At 40.0% G+C, this 19,160-nt stretch overlaps 1 protein-coding gene across 5 annotated transcripts in view; it reads left to right on the top strand.

Annotated features, from left to right (window-relative positions):
* Positions 1–16,434: 16,434 nt before the first annotated feature.
* Positions 16,435–19,160, top strand: part of LOC126692377 (putative receptor-like protein kinase At3g47110) — a 181,236-nt gene continuing 178,510 nt past the window's right edge. For 2 of the 5 annotated variants that reach the window (XR_007645006.1, XM_050387974.1), the window contains exons 1-3: positions 16,435–16,570; positions 17,007–17,112; positions 17,212–17,250. The gene's annotated coding sequence lies outside the window, so the exon portion shown is untranslated. Of the gene's footprint in view, positions 16,571–17,006; positions 17,113–17,135; positions 17,251–19,160 lie in introns of those variants that run through there. The other 3 variants (XR_007645004.1, XM_050387973.1, XR_007645005.1) reach the window with 2 other exon arrangements.

Genomic DNA, 19,160 nt, shown 5'->3' with positions numbered 1-19,160 from the left:
AACAAAATAAATCAAAACTGAAAAGAAAACAAACAAAAACAAATTAAACAAAGCAATGCATAAAATTAGACTGATTCAAAACAATAAAGCAAAACACACAAGTAATGCAAACGAAAACAAGAAGGGGAGAGAGAAAAAGTGATAGAATCACTTGAAGCCCTTTTCCTTCCACACCTTGGAAGAACCTTTCCTTTGAGTGAACCCTTGAATTGGCGGTGAGGGGGAAGAATTGAAACCGTTCAAGTTCGAGAGAAACATGAGGGCTTTGAGAAGATCTCCAAGGGGAGCAAAAGAGGATGGAAACTAATTTTGGTTTCCTGACGTGATCATGCCACTGCTCTATTGAGTGGCTAACCACTTATAGCAATTAGGTTGAGTATGACCAGCTGCTCCACAATGATAACAGAGATGCTGCTTCTTCTGTTTAGGCTTTTGAGAGTTAGCCTTCTTAGCCGTAGGGTTTTTAACTTCTTTCTTATCCTGCTTAGGGGGTGCTCCTAAGATAGATTTACCCTTGTCTATGTTCTCACTAACTAAGTCATTTTTAACAACATTGTTATTAGTTTCAATATTATTAGTAGGAGAAACAAAAACAGTAGTACTAGTAGAAGTAATACTAAGAGAAGAGAAATCATACCCTAAACTGGTTTGGTTAGAAGTAGATTTCTGAAGACTGAGCATCTCATCGAGCTTAGCGCTTGAAGTCCTTTCCAGCTGAGCTCTAACTTAGAACAGTTCTGCCTCAAGTTTCTTGGTCTTCTCAGCCAAGAAATTATTCTCAAACCTCAAAGCTCCGATAGTTTGATTGGCTTCATCAAACTTTGTGGAAAGCTCTTCTCATTCCAGCTTTATATCACTAAGCTTCTTGGTGGTCAACCTATACATCTTCTCAAACTTAGACTCCACCAATTCCTCTTCTTCATCCATTTCTTCAACAATCCCCTCAGTAGGATTGATAATGGCAGTGAAGGCATTTAGGATTCCGTCATCCTCATTGTCAAAATCATCCTCAGACTCGATGTCACTCAATGTAGCAGTAAGTGCCTTGCTCTTCCCAATGGTCTTGAGATATGTAGGGCACTCTTGTTTCATATGATCAAAACCTTGACACCCAAAGCACTTTGGTCCTGAGGGTATAGTGTACTAATCGCCATCCCTAGCATCATTTTTCCCTTTGTCCCTTTGTCTTGACTCTTGAACTGTGAGGAATTGGATTGCCTACGGTCCTTGTCAAAGCCTTTCCCATTGGCATTCTTCATGAACTTCTTGAATTGCCTTGTAATGTAGAACTTCATTTTAAAATCTTCATCGTCTGAAGACTCATCAGTATCACTGCTCTTGGCCTTCAATGCCATGCTCTTACCCTTACCCGACTTGCCAATTCTTGTTAAACCTAACTCATAGGTCTGCAGATTACCAACCAGCTTTGTCAAAGGAATTTTGTCGATATCCTTTGATTCCTCAACGGCAATAATCCTGGCATGGAATCTCTCGGGTAGAGATCTGAGTACCTTTCTCATAATCTTGGGTTTAGGAATGGTTTCCCCAAGATTGAAAGCTGAGTTCACTATGTCATTGAGCTTGGCATAGAACTCATCAAACGACTCATCCTCCTCCATCTTAATCTCTTCGAAGCTTGTAGTGAGCCTTTGAAGTTTCGAATCCTTGACAGCCTCAGTTCCTTCATAAGTTGTCTGGAGGATGGTCCATGCTTCCTTTGCAGTTTCAGTGGAGGATATCTTCTTGAATTCCTCATTAGTGACTGCACTGAACAAAGCATTCAATGCCCTGCTGTTGAAGTTTGCCGCCTTAATCTTGGCATCATCCCAATCGGTCGGCGCTTCCTTTGGCTTGGTCCAGCCTATCTCCACAGTCTGCCACACTTTCTCATCTAGAGACTATAAGAAAACTCTTATGCATACTTTTCAGTATGCATAGTTAGTGCCATCAAATAAATGAGGTATAATGAGAGATTGTCCTCTATCTATGACAAACAGGGATCAATGGATCACATAACAAAGATTAACCCTAATCAAAGTGTGCCTACTCTGATACCACTTGATAGGCCAAAAACGTATTAACCCCTTGTGATGAATTAATTGATTAATTAGCCAAGTTTATTAATTAATCAAATTAACATACAAACGCGTGGTAGCACAAACAAATCACCAATTAAACTAAGTATACAAACAAATCACCAATTAAACTAAGTATGCAGCAGAAAATAAATTGACACGGTGATTTGTTTTTAAATGGGGAAAACCTACACGGCAAAAACCCCATCGGGTGATTTTAAGGTCACCACTCCCGAAAATTCACTATTATCACAACAAGTGGTTACAAGTAAAGAAATCCCAGTACCTTATACCAGCCTACAGTTGAACCCTTATCCCAATACCTAATTGGACTTGTTCTGTAGTGACAATCTCTCCTTGTAATGCACGGCTCCCAGTACGTGACTAGCCAATTGCGCGGACACCAGTACGCGACTTCAATCACCAACTAGAGAAGGTTGTTGGCTGCAAAGTTTTTCAGTTCAACACATGATGAAGATCGAGAAGCTCCTTGGTTACAAAACCCTACGGTGCACAAACACAGCAGCTTTTTCACAAGAAAGATGAACTAAGGCAAATTCTGTCTCCGGTCACAATTTGCTTGAACAAACTTTTCTCAACACTTATGCAACTTGTGTCACCTTTGACGGCCCTTAAAATAATCATTTTATATGTTTAGGGTTGTGAGAAAAGAAAGCTTAAACATACAATCACAGATTGAATGAAAAACAGTCCTAAAAAACTGAACTTCATAAACCTCGACAGATACCTATCTGTTGAGTTGCTGTCGAGCCTCGGGTTGAAATAGCTCTTCAAGTATCGATAGATGCTAGCTGTCGAGCTTTAATGAACAACACTTTTCATATTTGAATCTTAGATAGACTTGCATGGTTTTAACACTTGAACTTGAAATCTTGTTTCTTGAAGTATTAAACACATCCTAGATCTACCCAAATACAAGTAAAGTGCGTTTTGTCAAAGGATTAGCCAATTACATGAAATAGTGACATATGTTCCTAACAAGTGAAACACATATGTCCCAACAACTATTACTATTTTCGTGTGTTAAAAAAAAAAAAAAAAAAACCTCAATCAAAGTAAGAGCAAATATTGTGTTAATAAAAACGATCAAATCTTGGCTCTAAGCCAACTTCAATTCTCTATTTTTCAAAGATATTTACCTAATTTCCCCAAAAGCAAATTGCTATTAGGCCAACTATATATAATATTTACCTAATATTATAAAAGACAAAGTTTAGTTACAAAATTGGTTGTAGCCTAAGGCTACAACCTTACTCAATATCATTAGTGATGATACCGAAAAATCGTCAGTGAGCTACACGGCACTCACGTGCTCGAAACAACGCCTGCACAACACAAAAAGAGAAGACCTCGCAGAGAGCACCGGTGTGGTGCCGGCCAAATACCCTCCGAAGGTCAAGTTAGAACTTCTCACAACTCTAAAGTGTTAGAGAGGGTAAATTATGCGTACCTTGGTTAGTGAGGGTATTGGGGTTTTTATAGTGGTAGAGGGTTGACCTCTCCTTATTGGATTAGAAGTCTTTTCCTTATAGGAGTCTCTTTAGACGTATTTTGTGAGATCATTTCCTTGTAGGAGTCTTTTTATTTAACACCAAGCGTGAGGCGCAAGATATTTCTTTATATATGCAAACGTGGAGACCAAGCAAGGCCACGTCAGGGACGTCAACTTCGCCTACCCCCTCGTCGGGGTCGTCAGCTTGGCCTACTCCCTCGTCAAGGTCGTCAGCCTCGTCAGGGTCGTCAGCTTCGCCTACTCCCTCGTCAAGGTCGTCAGCCTCGTCAGGGTCGTCAGCTTCGCCTACCCCTCGTCGGGGTCGTCAACTTCGCCTACTCCCTCGTCGAGGTCGTCAGCCTCGTTAGGGTCGTCAGCTTCGCCTACTCCCTCGTTAGGGTCGTCAGCCTCGTCAGGGTCGTCAGCTTCACCTACACCCTCGTCGGGGTCGTCAGCTTCGCCTACTCCCTTGTCGAGGTCGTCAGCCTCGTCAGGGTCGTCAGCTTCGCCTACCCCCTCGTTGGGGTCGTCAGCTTCGCCTACTCCCTTGTCGAGGTCGTCAGTCTCGTCAGGGTCGTCAGCTTCGCCTTCCCCCTCGTTGGGGTCGTCAGCTTCGCCTACTCCCTCGTCAAGGTCGTCAGCCTCGTCAGGGTCGTCAGCTTCGCCTACTCCCTCGTCGAGGTCGTCAGCCTCGTTAGGGTCGTCAGCTTCGCCTTTATGCCAAGTTAACCCCGTCTTCCTAAAGCTGTAGACGTCCTAAAGCTGTTCGACTGCCATTTATGACAAGTGAGGCCAACGGGTCTATTTTGAACGTCGCTTCATGATACTATATTCATGAATATTCACATTCACAATTTTACCCTTATCAGCTGCCCCCCACTCCATGATCTCGTCAGCTTAAACTGACAGGTTCATGGAGTTTAAGTCCTTTTCATTTGGATAATTCCAACTCGTCTCTTTAGTAGATTTGTTCCTCTCGTTATCTTTTATGTTAAAACCATCGTCTTGTAATATTAGTCATATCCTTTAGTGGACGAACTCGTCAACTTTATGGGCTCGTCCGCTTTGGGGACTTGGCGCAATCGTCCATTTCGTGGGTATTACTAAGTGACTCGTCCAATCTGTAGGCTTAATGATAAACTCGTCCACTTGTGGACTTAATAATTTTTCATTCTCTTAGGATTGGGTCGTCCACTTTGGACTTAGCAATGTCGTCTGCTTTGTGGATTTAGTAGGGTCGTCCAGCTTGTGGACTTAATAAGGTCGTCCAGCTTGTGGACTTAATAAGACATGGTTGTCCACTTTGTGTCCATTTTATGGACTTCATAATTTTTTCATCCTCCTAGGATGAAATCGTCCATCTTGTGGACTTAATAAGCTTGTCCATTTTATGGACTTGATAACATTTCATCCTCTCGAGATGAGGTTGTCCACTTAATGGACTGCATATTAGGGTCGTCTATTTTGTAGACTTGGATTCCTCCACTTTGTGGACTTGTTGAGGTGATTAAGTGTTGGTACCTCGTCACCTTGTGAGTTGTCCACTTGGGGTCGTGGTCTAATTGAGATGACGGTGACTTAGCGTAGTGACCGTCCACCCGTAGGCGACTTTGGCCATGCGTCTACCCGTAGGTGACTTAGCATAGTGACCGTTCACCCGTAGGCGACTTTGGCCATGCGTCTACCCGTAGGTAAATTAGCGTAGTGACCGTCCACCCGTAGGCGACTTTGGCCATGCGTCTACCCGTAGGTGACTTAGCGTAGTGACCGTCCACCCGTAGGCGTTGGCCATGCGTCTACCCGTAGGTAACTTAGCGTAGTGACCGTCCACCCGTAGGCGACTTTCGCCATGCGTCTACCCGTAGGTGACTTAGCATAGTGACCGTTCACCCGTAGGCGACTTTGGCCATGCGTCTACCCGTAAGTAACTTAGCGTAGTGACCGTCCACCCGTAGGCGACTTTGGCGATGCGTGAATAAACTCCTCTTATTAAAATAAACCATGCATTCATAGAAAAAGTAGTTCTTAAAAAGAAAACGAAGACCTGCCCTTTGGGCTTTAAAAGAGTTATTGTAGCAAAAACTAAAGTAAATAGAAAAACTGAGGAGTATAGCTAAAATTCACTAAGGTAAACTAGAAATAAAGGGGTGCTGCTCTTCATGCCATCCTTTTTACTGGTAGTACTTCCGTAGGTGCTTGGTGTTCCATGGGCGGTGTAGCTTCTGTCCGTTCAGCGTCTCCAGTTCTTGCCATCTTCTGCCCTCTGTCCTGTCGCGTATCCTCTTGCCTTTCTCTCTTCTCTCGAGTCAGAAGCGCGTCCTCAGCATTCATGTACTTGTTTGCCCTGTAAAGCACGTCCGACATAGTCTTCGGGTCGTTCTTATATAGTGAAAATAGGAACTTACCCTTCCGCAGCCCATTTGTGAAAGCGGCTACAAGTATCTTGTCATTAGCTTCATCAATTGAAAGCGCATCTTTGTTAAAGCGTGCTATGTAAGACCTTAGCGTCTCATCTTCCCGCTGCTTGATGCTTATCAAGCATGCTGTAGACTTCTTATACCTGTGTCCTCCGATGAAGTGCGAAGCAAACTGGGCGCTTAGCTCCTTGAAAGTACTGATGGAGTTAGGCGTCAGCCTGCTAAACCATATCCTTGCGGGACCCTTCAGCGTGGTGGGGAAAGCTCTGCATATGATCTCGTCGGGTACCCCCTGAAGGTGCATCAGGGTCTTGAAGGACTCCAAATGATCTAGAGGGTCTTTGTTTCCGTCGTAGTTTTCCACTTGCGGCATACGAAACTTTGGTGGAAGGGGGAAGGAGTTGACGGACGCGGTGAACGGCGAGTCGGTTCGGTGGACCAGATCATCAAGGTCGCTGGACACCCGTCCTTTGAGGGCGTTCATCATGACGTCCATCTGTTCCTTCATCGCCTGCATCTCCGCGACAATGTGGGGTTGAGTCATATCAGTGACGGATGGACAATTCATATCTTGTCGCTTGGGTCTGCTTGGGGCATTACTACCTTCCGGCCCCTCTTGGTCTCTTTGCTCGGCACTGGTACCTTCTTGATTTTCCCCTTGGGTACCCATAGCGGTGTTCTTTTGCCGTAGCTGTTCTTCAAGGTCCTGATTCTGTTTGGTGAGACGTTCCACTGTTGCCATAAGGGTTTGGACCTGCCTCTCCAGGGTATTGGGTCGCAGCTCGTCTCCCTGAACGTTGTTGGTAGTTGCCATTGAGTGAGTAAGTACCATGCAACTCTTTGTCCGGGAAGCGATAGGCTAAAGTACGCTCTGTTCCCACAGACGGCGCCAACTGATGATACCGAAAAATCGTCAGTGAGCTACACGGCACTCACGTGCTCGAAACAACGCCTGCACAACACAAAAAGAGAAGACCTCGCAGAGAGCACCGGTGTGGTGCCGGCCAAATACCCTCCGAAGGTCAAGTTAGAACTTCTCACAACTCTAAAGTGTTAGAGAGGGTAAATTATGCGTACCTTGGTTAGTGAGGGTATTGGGGTTTTTATAGTGGTAGAGGGTTGACCTCTCCTTATTGGATTAGAAGTCTTTTCCTTATAGGAGTCTCTTTAGACGTATTTTGCGAGATCATTTCCTTGTAGGAGTCTTTTTATTTAACACCAAGCGTGAGGCGCAAGATATTTCTTTATATATGCAAACGTGGAGACCAAGCAAGGCCACGTCAGGGACGTCAACTTCGCCTACCCCCTCGTCGGGGTCGTCAGCTTGGCCTACTCCCTCGTCAAGGTCGTCAGCCTCGTCAGGGTCGTCAGCTTCGCCTACTCCCTCGTCAAGGTCGTCAGCCTCGTCAGGGTCGTCAGCTTCGCCTACCCCTCGTCGGGGTCGTCAACTTCGCCTACTCCCTCGTCGAGGTCGTCAGCCTCGTTAGGGTCGTCAGCTTCGCCTACTCCCTCGTTAGGGTCGTCAGCCTCGTCAGGGTCGTCAGCTTCACCTACACCCTCGTCGGGGTCGTCAGCTTCGCCTACTCCCTTGTCGAGGTCGTCAGCCTCGTCAGGGTCGTCAGCTTCGCCTACCCCCTCGTTGGGGTCGTCAGCTTCGCCTACTCCCTTGTCGAGGTCGTCAGTCTCGTCAGGGTCGTCAGCTTCGCCTTCCCCCTCGTTGGGGTCGTCAGCTTCGCCTACTCCCTCGTCAAGGTCGTCAGCCTCGTCAGGGTCGTCAGCTTCGCCTACTCCCTCGTCGAGGTCGTCAGCCTCGTTAGGGTCGTCAGCTTCGCCTTTATGCCAAGTTAACCCCGTCTTCCTAAAGCTGTAGACGTCCTAAAGCTGTTCGACTGCCATTTATGACAAGTGAGGCCAACGGGTCTATTTTGAACGTCGCTTCATGATACTATATTCATGAATATTCACATTCACAATTTTACCCTTATCAATTAGCATTACTACATATTTTGAAAATCTAATCGTTGAATTGCATGTTCTTTATGCTCTTAATATATATGTCAAATTTTGTGACAATCAGATATTATTTACTATATGATCTATATGATTATATTTTATGCACAATTTTAAACTACAAAAACTTGCAATTTAAAATATTTATGGATGACATAGCTATTCATCTTTAATTTTTTAGAAATTTTGCAAATATGGAGGATATAAGAAGAAGATGTAATCCAATGGTGAAATTGTTAAAATTCACCTTCAATAAAAAGATATTGACTAAAATTGTAGGCTTATATTACAACCAATTTTGTAGCTAAACTTTGTTTTATTATAAATGGTAGCCTACTATTTATAATAACTATTTCATACGCTATTTCTCCCTCGGCCTAGATCAACTACATAAAATCCTAGTCATAGATTAGCTAGCGGACGTCGATGGGAACTTCGGTCCTATCTTGAAGCAATAACTCAGTGGTTTGCTTGCCATCAGAGTCGCAAAGAACCTATTTACTCTTAACCTTGATATTATTGTCGGCAGAATTAAATGTTTTACAGGACCTATTGTGGTGTCACTTTCCTTGGTTGTCTTTCTTGAATTTCTTTCCCACTTAAAAGAGCTAATCTCTAAAATATTACTGTATTTTTACTTTTCTAGAGCATTGGATAATGACTATCATCCGATTTAATTGCTCTGTATTTACGGCCTCAAGACTCACATAGAATTACCAATCCTTTGTCATTATCATCAAGTTTTTTTTTTTTTTTTGGAGCAAGCATTATCATCAAGTTTACTTTTTTAGAATCTACTATCTCATATTAAATTAAACAAATTGTTAATTGCTTAAGTTAAAGGAAAAAAAAAATTGTTGGGTTGAATCAATCAATTACCCAAGTTGATTAATTAGTTTAATTTATCGAATGATGTAGTTAATTACATGATACTATGATAGAGACAACTAAATCGCCTAAACTAAATTTTATATCGTTGAAAGTAAATTTCAAGTACTTGGCAATATGGTGACGTTGGGAAAAACTCAAACCCAAAAAACCCCAATGGGTGGTTTGAAGGTCACCACCAACTTTAAAAATTCGTTATGGAAGATTGAAGTTATAAGTATAATGAATAAACTCGATAACGAAGTACCTACTTACTGTAGATCATATTGAAGTTTAAGTAATGGCAAGTTTTGCAAATTTTCAATTTAATTTGTACTGCTTATTAAAACTCTGACCGCTAATCGGAAAAAGAAAATTTAGCAAAAATATCATCTATATCTATATCTATATTTTTTTTAGAATCGAATATCCATATCTATATAATATCTAAAAGCTAAAATGCAGTATTTGTTGTTACTATACTCATATTGAGCCACATCAACATAACATTTCCGTCCAGTTTTGTCTATTAGGTTTACTTCGGTCCATTATGCTCCATTCAATCCTATTCAGTCCATTCAGTCTACTTTGGTCTTTTAAATCCACTTTGGTCTATTCGGTGATAACATTTGTATTCATTTACTTTGTGATAAGAGATCTCTTTTGAATTCAATCTTTTTTCTTTTTTCTTTTTTTAATTTCTAATATTTTAAATTGAAGCTTAACCCCTTCCCTTCAAGTTCTTTTCCGTACTTCTAAAGATCCATCAAGCGAGTTGGCACTCATAGATGATTTTCCGGCCACCATTTTTAAATAAGTTTGGCGTTTAAGTTATTTTCTTCCAACCAACATGTAACATTTTCTCCATTTACTGCGTTGCCAGAGCTGAATGGGTTTGACGATAAATTAGGGAAATACACCATTCTAACATCCAATTGAACTAAACGAGCTCGGTTAAACCTCGGTCAAATCAAGATCAAACCTCAACAACCATTTGGGTATATGACGACATTGGTGAATTTTTCCCCAGTAGTAATTTTATTTCTTTTTCTCTTTTGGGAAACCAGAACCTTCATTGAATCATAGCAGAAACGGACAACAGAAAATTCTTAGGTAGTCCCAGAGTATAGTGAAATGGTGCTTTCTCTTTTCACATTCATGGTAGACCCCACCATGAATTTAATGAGTAGACCACATCATGAATGTGAGATGAGGGAGCACTATTCTCTGTGCTCCGGGAGTACCTAAAAATTACTTCCAACAGTTAGATACAAGCTATACATTGATGAGTGGTGACACATTGAGCTAGCTGTAAGCCTGTAAAAAAACATTTTCGTCGGTACATTAAATGTGGAAAAAGGCAAAAAAGCAAAGTGACAAACAGAGCGGAAAATTAAAATAAAAAAATAAAAATAAAAAAATCTTGAAGAGTGTTAAACACGGTGGAAAATTTCTAATGGTCCAAACAAACTCCAAAGTTAATCGAATATGGAAAAGAAAAAGTGGCAAACAGGGCAGAAAATATCTCGCGAAGTGTCCCACACGGTGGAAAACTATCTGGTCCAAAATATTTGATTTGAAGAAAGAGGCATTTGCATGTGAGACTCCAGCATTTATCAAGAAATACTTAGCTATTGCTGCCTATTTCTTGAACCCCACCTCTCACAAATCACAATTCCTATGGAGACTCATTTCATATGCGCCAACTGCATCTGAATTTTACATCCACAGAAATTTCCAAAGACTTATTAAAGTCACAGTATTGGACAAGTTTTTAGCAGAATTGACAATCAGATCATTGTGAAAATGGCCATTTCTTATGCGCCAAAATGTTTTACAAATTTTCACATCAATTTTGTCTTTTGAAACTTGATTTTGGTACCGATGATGGTTCGATTTTTGCACTCAGTATATCATTCTAAAAGTTAGGAATTATGATTTTGTTTGCAATTAAACTTTTGTTCATCTAACAGTCAAAATTATGTTTTTATTTTTAAATTCTAAAATTATTTTTTAGGCTTTAAATTTTACTGTTTGGTTAAACCACAGTTGAAAAATAAAATCGGGTAGTACATAAATATAAAGAAATTTATATGATTTTTAAAATTTGGTACTTGTAAAATTCTAGCTTAATTGTATTCTAAAGAATATAATATTTGAACAAATTGCAAATGATATGCTCCCATTTATATAAAATCTTTCAGACACTATATCAGTATTTCTCCCTCAATCAAATGTTGTCGTCAATGAAATTAATGCAATTAGAGACAGATATTAAATTTAAGAAGGAAAATAGAAGAAGAATGAACTAGGTATGTTAAGTCATTTTATTTGTTTAATGGACATACATATTGTCACTGCCCTGTTTTGGGGGGAAAAAAAAAAAGCATATAAAATTAAGGAAAAAATATAGAAGTGAAAAGAAAAGAATATCAATAGCTTCTATTAGGATTGTGAAGTCCGCATGTTACTGTATATTTGCACTAATGGAATTCAAGGAATACAATTGCTCTATTCACATTAGTCATACGCTTGTTGCGTTAATTAATTCATGTGATTTACTGTTTTTTTGCATGATCGAATTGGATGTAAGAGCATCCACAGCAGTGGAGTTAAATTTTTAGCAATTTAGCTCCACTAAAAGTTACTTTATCTATTTTACCTGCACACATGTTGCAGCAGTGGATCTATTTTAGCTTTTAACATAATAAAATAATATAAACATCACAATAAAATATTATAACCACTACAATAAAATAATATATTTCACTACCAAAAAAATATTACACCACCAACCTCAACCACCTCTACCATCAACCACAGGCACAACCGCCACCACCACCACCACCACCACCACCACTACCGACAGTCCACAGCAAAAAAAAAAAACCCACAACGAGCACAAGCCCACTGCCACAACCACAAACACAAGCCCACTTGCCCACAACAGATTGGAAAACACAAACACAAACCCACATCGGCGCTGGGCATGAGATAGCAGAGAGAGGGTGGAGCTCCATGGGTTTCGGACCAGCGAGCTCCATGGGTTTCAGACCGGGGGCTTCGATGAGCTTCAGACTGGCGACTTGATGAGCAAGCAATCAGCGGCGTGAGATGAGGCGATCGGCGACACAACGTCGGCGAGCTTCGATGAGCTTCAGACCGACGGCTTCGATGAGCTTCAGATCAGCGGCGTGAGATGAGGCGATCGGCGACACAACGTCGGCGAGCTTCGATGAGCTTCAGACCGGCGGCTTCGATGAGCTTCAGATCAGCGGCTTGATGAGCAAGCGATCGGTGGCTTAAGGCGGCGTAAGGCGTGAGGCGGCGTGAGGCAATCGGCAGCATGAGGCGATCGGCGGTGGAAGAGAAGTTTGCTTGAGAGAGAGAGATGAGAGAGTGACTGGGGAGATATTCAGCAAAAAAAAAAAGACTGGGGAGATGAGAGAGAGACTGAGAAAGATGAGAGATGAGCGTGACTTTTTATTATTTTATTAAACGGTCGAATAAAAAATTCTTTTTTTTTTTTTTGCTCTTGGCTACAGTGCACATCTATATATAAATGTGCATTGTAGCGGAACATCTAAATTTTTTCCTTATGCCTCCACTGCTGCAGCGTGTCTTTTGGGTATGTGGAGCTAAATCTTAGCAATATAGCAATATGCCTCCACTACTGTGAATGCTCTAAGTAAATAGAAAAGAACTTCAATCGCTCTATTAGGATTGTTACTGTTATTTTTCCTCAAACAAAAAAAGGAAAGGATTGTTACTATTATCTAACACTAATGGAATAAAATGAATACAAGTTACAATTATTGTTGTCTTTTCATGTTGTTTCATCAAGAAGTTAGCCACTTGGGCTTGGCCTTACTCTTCCTTACTTAGAAATGTTTGTGGGCAGATATTCCATAGTTTCACGAACCCTAATTCCTGGAGTCTTTTTGGCTAAATATTGTAAAAATGTAAGTTTATTGGCATTATGAAGAGAGAAGTAGAATTTGGCAACTTGTGTGCTGAATTCGCTTGAAAATTTGAGGAGAGGAAACAAAATCTGACACCAAATTTGGCACTTGAATTGCGGAATTTGATGTCAAATTTGCTCCCTCTTGTCCACCAGTGTTGATACTCATTAGTTTCTTTAATATATTAAATGCAACTAAGGCTTGAATCCCCCTCCCCTAAATAGAGAGGTTAGCATTCACATTGGCGGTATTAAAGTAGCTAAAAGATGAGATGTTGAGTGTATTGTTAAATGTGGAGTTAAATAGATAGAGTAGGTGTTTGAGATACTAAAAGCTATATTTTTTAGCACCACTAATGTGAATGCTCTATAGTTTTAGCATCAACCACTAGGCGACTCCACACTTTGATGATCATATTGAAAGATAATTTATTTTGTAACGACCCCACCCCACTTGTGTAGATATTGTCCACTTTGGGGCCTCATATCCCTCATGGTTTTGTTCTCCCCCAAAGCACACAACAGTGGGGGAAAAGGCCTCTACACATTGAAAGGAGGTCATTCCTTATAAACACATTCTCATGTGCTTCCCTAGGCGATGTGGGATTCCATGGAATGCAAAACCCCCTTTTTGGGTCACTACAATCCACCCTTCTTACGAGTACACGCATCCTCGCGTGTAGGACCCACACTTCCGGCTAAGGCATGGCTCTGATACCATCTGTAATGGCCCCACCCCAACTATGTAGATATTGTCCGCTTTAGGGCCCATATCCCTCACGGTTTCGTTCTCTCTCAAAGCACACAGCAATTGGGGAAAAGGTCTCTGCACATTGAAGGGAGGTCATTCTTTATAAACACATTCCTATGTGCTTCCCTAGGCGATGTGGGATTCCATGGAATGCAAGACCCCCCTTTTTGGGTCACTACATATTTATTCTCAAAAGGAATAGATATTTGAACAAATAGTGTGTGTGTATTAAATAAATTGATAGTTTATCAAAATAAAAAATAAAAAAATTGATAGTTTTAACAATGGAGGATGGTGATAAATTCGAACCTTAAACATCTTTGTTGGGAACATCAGAAAATACCAGTTATCATATATCAAAAAATAAATAATTTTTTTTTTTAATTTTAATTTTTAATTATAAACGAATATATTTGTCGTTTTTCATTGTATGCTTTTATTGTAATTAGTCCTCCCTCAAACATTAGGTTCCAATTAGCTCAACTAGCAAATTATTCCTCAAGAAATGGGTTATCGCCTACCACACTTCCACAGCACCTGAATTTGACTTCCAATTCCTTTCTAAAAAATTAACAGTTCTAATTTGATTTTCAAATTTCAATTCCAATCCAACTTAGTTGGTGTATTTTGTACTTGGGTCTTGAAGTTGACAACCTTACAGGAACCATTCCAGCTTTGATAGCACCCTTTTCTTTTCTCTAAATTGTATTGTTCTTTTTTTTCTCAAAAAAAATTGTTATGTTCTAAATTTAGTTTCTCCTGGACAATTCATAAGGAAGCTCACCTAGTTAGGAAGCATGCATGGCCATCATTAGTCCTGGAACTTCTAAAGTGATAATTTTGTCAAGGGGAACAATTTTGTTCAAGAATGAGATTTTAATTTCATAGTTGTGAAATCCGAAATAGTGTCTACAATGCCCCAACTTGTATTTCTAAATAATTTATTTGTAATACAATGACTAAATTTTACCTCATCCATTAACTCATAGCAATCCTTCTCTCTCTCTCTTTTTTTTTTTTTTTTTTTTTGGGACTTTGGACCAACAGTACACCAGCCTTTGTCACTGTAACGACCCCACCCCACCTATGTACATATTGTCCGCTTTGGGGTCTCATACACCTCACGGTTGTGTTCTCCCCCAAAGCACACAACAGTGGGGGAAAAGGCCTCTACATATTAAATGGAGGTCATTCCTTATAAACACATTCTTATGTGTTTCCCTAGGCGATGTGGGATTCCATGGAATGCAAGACCCCCCTTTTTGGGTCACTACAATCCACCTTCGTTACGGGCACACGCATCCTCGTGTGTGGGACCCACACTTCCAGCTAGGGTATGGCTCTGATACCATCTATAATGGCCCCACCCCAACTATGTAGATATTGTCCGCTTTGGGGCCCATACCCTTCACGATTTTGTTCTCTCTCAAAGCACACAGCAATGGGGGAAAATGCCTCTACGCATTGAAGGGATGTCATTCCTTCTAAACACATTCCCATGTGCTTCCCTAGGCGATGTGGGATTCCATGGAATGCAAGACCCCTCTTTTTGGGTCACTACAATCCACCCCCCTTAAGGGCACACACATCCTCACGTATGGGGCCCACACTTCCGATTAGGGCATGGCTCTGATACCATCTGTAACGACCCCGCCCCAACTGTGTAGATATTGTCTGCTTTAGGGCCTATGCCCCTTACAGTTTTGTTCTCCCTCAAAGCACACAACAGTGGGGCAAAAAGCTTCTACACATTGAAGGGAGGTCATTCCTTATAAACACATTCTCATGTGCTTCCCTAGGCGATGTGGGATTCCATGGAATGCAAGACCCCCCCTTTTTGGGTCACTACAATCCACCCCCTTTACGAGCACACGCGTCCTCGCGTGTGAGGCCCACACTTCCGGTTAGGGCATGGCTCTGATACCATCTGTAATGACCTAAAAGGGGGGGAGGGTCTTGCATTCCATGAAATCCCACATCGCCTAGGGAAGCACATGAAAATGTGTTTATAAGGAATGACCTCCTTTCAATGTGCAGAGGCCTTTTTCCCCACTGCTGTGTGTTTTGGGGGAGAACAAAACCGTGAGGGGTATGAGGCCCCAAAGCGGACAATATCTACACAGGTGGGGTGGAGTCATTACAGAGGTCTTTCATTCCATGGAATTCCACATCGTCTAGGGAAGCACATGAGAATGTGTTTATAAGAAATGATTTCCTTTCAATGTGTAGAGGTCTTTTCCCCCATTGCTGTGTGCTTTGAGAGAGAACAAAACCGTGAGGGGTATGAGGCCCCAAAGCGGACAATATTTATACAGGTGGGGTGGGGTCGTTATAGATGGTATCAGAGCTATGCCTTAGCCGGAAGTGTGGGTCCCACACGCGAGGACACGTGTGCTCGTAAGGGGGGTGGATTGTAGTGACCCAAAAAGGGGGTCTTGCATTCCATGGAATCCCACATCGCCTAGGGAAGCACATGAGAATGTGTTTATAAGGAATGACCTCCTTTCAATGTGTACAGGCTTTTTCCCCCACTGCTTTGTGCTTTGGGGGAGAAAAAAACCGTGAGGGGTATAAGACCCCATAGCGGACAATATCTACATAGGTGGGTTGGGGTCGTTACAGTCACCTTAACGCCATAGGTTGCTGTAAATAAATTTGTGAACTAACTTCTTTATAATTTTCAAAAATAAATAAATACATAAAACATCTTTCTTAATGGAAATTATTCCTCAAGAAATGGATCGTCACCTACCGCACTTCCAATTCCTTTCTCTATCAATTCTAATTTGACTTTCAATTCCGCACCAACTCAATAGTATCCTTTTTCTTCTGTATAAATTGTAATGTTGTTTAGCTTTCTCCTGGACAATTCACAAGGAAGCTCTCCTAGACCTAGTCCTAGTTAGCAAACATAGCCATCATCAGTGTTGGGATTTGTAACTTCTTCAACTAGTCTAAACCAATACTGTCTGTCTGGTACGTATGATCCTTCCTTTGCTTTTATAATTCACATATCTTCCATACATAGTTTATATATATATATATATATATATATATATATATATATTGTAACTTCTTCAACTAGTCTAAACCAATACTGTCTGTCTGGTACGTATGATCCTTCCTTTGCTTTTATAATTCACATATCTTCCATACATAGTTTATATATATATATATATATATATATATATATATATATATAAAAGATACATGATAAATTTTCTTGTATTCCACGAGTTAGCAGCATACCGCACTTAACAACATCTAAATTTTACTTCCAATTCCTTTCTATCAATTTTAATCTGACTTTCAATTCCGCACCAACTCAGTTGTTGGACCTTACGGGAACTATCCTAGATTTGATAGTACACTTTTCTTCTTTATAAATTGTAATGTTCTTTGGCTACTCCAGGACAATTCGCAAGGAAACTCTCCTAGTTCTAGTTAGCAAGCACGGTCAGCATCAGTGTTGGGATTAGTAACTTCGTCAACTTGTCTATGGCAATATTTTCTGTCTGGTACGTACTATTTCTCCTTTGTTTTATAATGCACATATCTTCCATAAATACACTATTTCTCCGTCAGTAAGAATTGACTGCATGGAAGCCTACAATCAGATCTTGGCCATAGGACTCTTCCTTTACTTGAACTGTTTAATGGCAGTATTAAAAGTTTCACTGGACCTATTCCTTGATCATCTGGTTAGCTAATTGATCAATGACATTATTAAATGTTTGAAGCAGACTGCAAGAATGTCTGTCATCCTAAACCCAGACTCTTCCTCCTATTGAAGGATTGAATCAATCATCCAAGATATCAATAATGTCATGGATGTCAATGTCATCCTAAACCCAGATTCTTCTTCCCATTGGCAGATTCAATCAATCATCCCAAGATATAAGTAACGAGCCCATCGCAACCCAAGCCAGGATCTTCAGGTCCTGTGGGCTCGCCCAAATTTGATTGACATGGAGATGAAGACTATAAATTGATGTCCCATGACATGAGGACAAGATATAGGAATTATATTAATTGACAATATATCATTCTAATAGTTATGAATTATAATTTTGTTTGAAATTAAACTTTTCTGCATCTAACAGTCAAAACGATGTTTTTACCCTTAAATTCCAAAATTATCTTTTTACAATTTCACCTTTAAATTTTAATTTAACGTTAAATGACAGTTGAAAAATAGGGCACTACATGTATAAAGAAATTCATACGATATTTAAAATTTGCTACTTGTAAAATTCTAGCTTAACTGTATTCTAGAGGCAATATTTACCTTCAACCCTGTATCAAATTCAACCAAGTACGAGCAAATAATGTGTTAATAAAAACAACCATATCTGGTCTTTAAGCCTACTTAAATTCTCTGTTTTTCTACGATTTTGTCCTAACTTATCAAAAACAAGCTAGAAATGGGCCAACTTTATAATGTTTGCAAATATTGTAAAGACAAAATTTAACTACAAACTTGATTATAGTTTAAGGCTACACTCACTCAATATCTTTTTATTGGATATGAATTTTGACAAATCCACCATCGGATTACATTTTCTTCTTATATTCTCTATACTTGCAAAATTTTTAGAAGATTGAAGACCAATAGCTATGTCATCCATTGTTTAAATTGCAAGTTTTTGTAGTCTAAAATTATGCATAAAAAATTGAGAAGTGATATGTCCACAACATTTTTACAACAAATCCTTAGTGGCAGGTTGTTACTAGTTGTTATTGTTGGGGCAAAAAAGTAATCTTAGTGTTAGGTTCAAATTTGAACCAATAATAACTAACCACCTATGATTTGTTGTAAAAATGTTGTGGATGTAACATCTTTCTAAAAAATAAGTTTATACTCCCATTGACACAAAATTTGACATGTGTTTTAACTTTTAAGAACATAAAAAATATGCAACCAATGGTTAGATTTTAAAAATATGTAGTCCTGTTAATTTTTTTAATGAAAATTGTAGTCTTAAACTATAAGCAAATTTGTAGTCAAACTTTGTCCAAATTGGAAATGATATACTCTCATTTATATAACATCTTTTAGACACTATTTCTCCCTCAGTCAAAATTGACTATCTAAAAGCCTACAATCATAGATTAGCTAGTAAACTTCGATGGGAACACTGTTCCTATCTTGAAGCATTAACGGGTTCGTCTAGTTGCATTGGAGCCCCAAAGAACTATCAAAATTGATTATCTTAACCTTGAAATGAATGCGGGCAGAATTAAAAGTTTCACATGACCTATTCTTGTGTCATTTTCTTTCTTGAATGTTCATCTTTCTTGATTTGCTTGCCCAACAAATATTATAGATTAATCCATTATAATAAAATAAAGATTACAACACTCAAGTTATACCCAAAACATTAGTTCACAATAAATTGGAAAAATACAATGATACCTCTAGTAACAAATACAACCTCACCACAAAATCCAGTAGAACTTCAACTCCATGTGGTTGTAGCACAAAAAGAATCCTCCTAGAGAAAAACCCCACAAAATCCAATAGCATCTCTGTGGTTGTAGCACAAAAAGAATCCTCCTAGAGAAA

Source organism: Quercus robur, chromosome 7 (assembly GCF_932294415.1).
Source record: "Quercus robur chromosome 7, dhQueRobu3.1, whole genome shotgun sequence".
NCBI classification, from domain to species: Eukaryota; Viridiplantae; Streptophyta; class Magnoliopsida; order Fagales; family Fagaceae; genus Quercus; species Quercus robur.
Note: the sequence above shows the minus strand (reverse complement) of the source record. Positions and strands in the feature narration are given on the sequence as shown.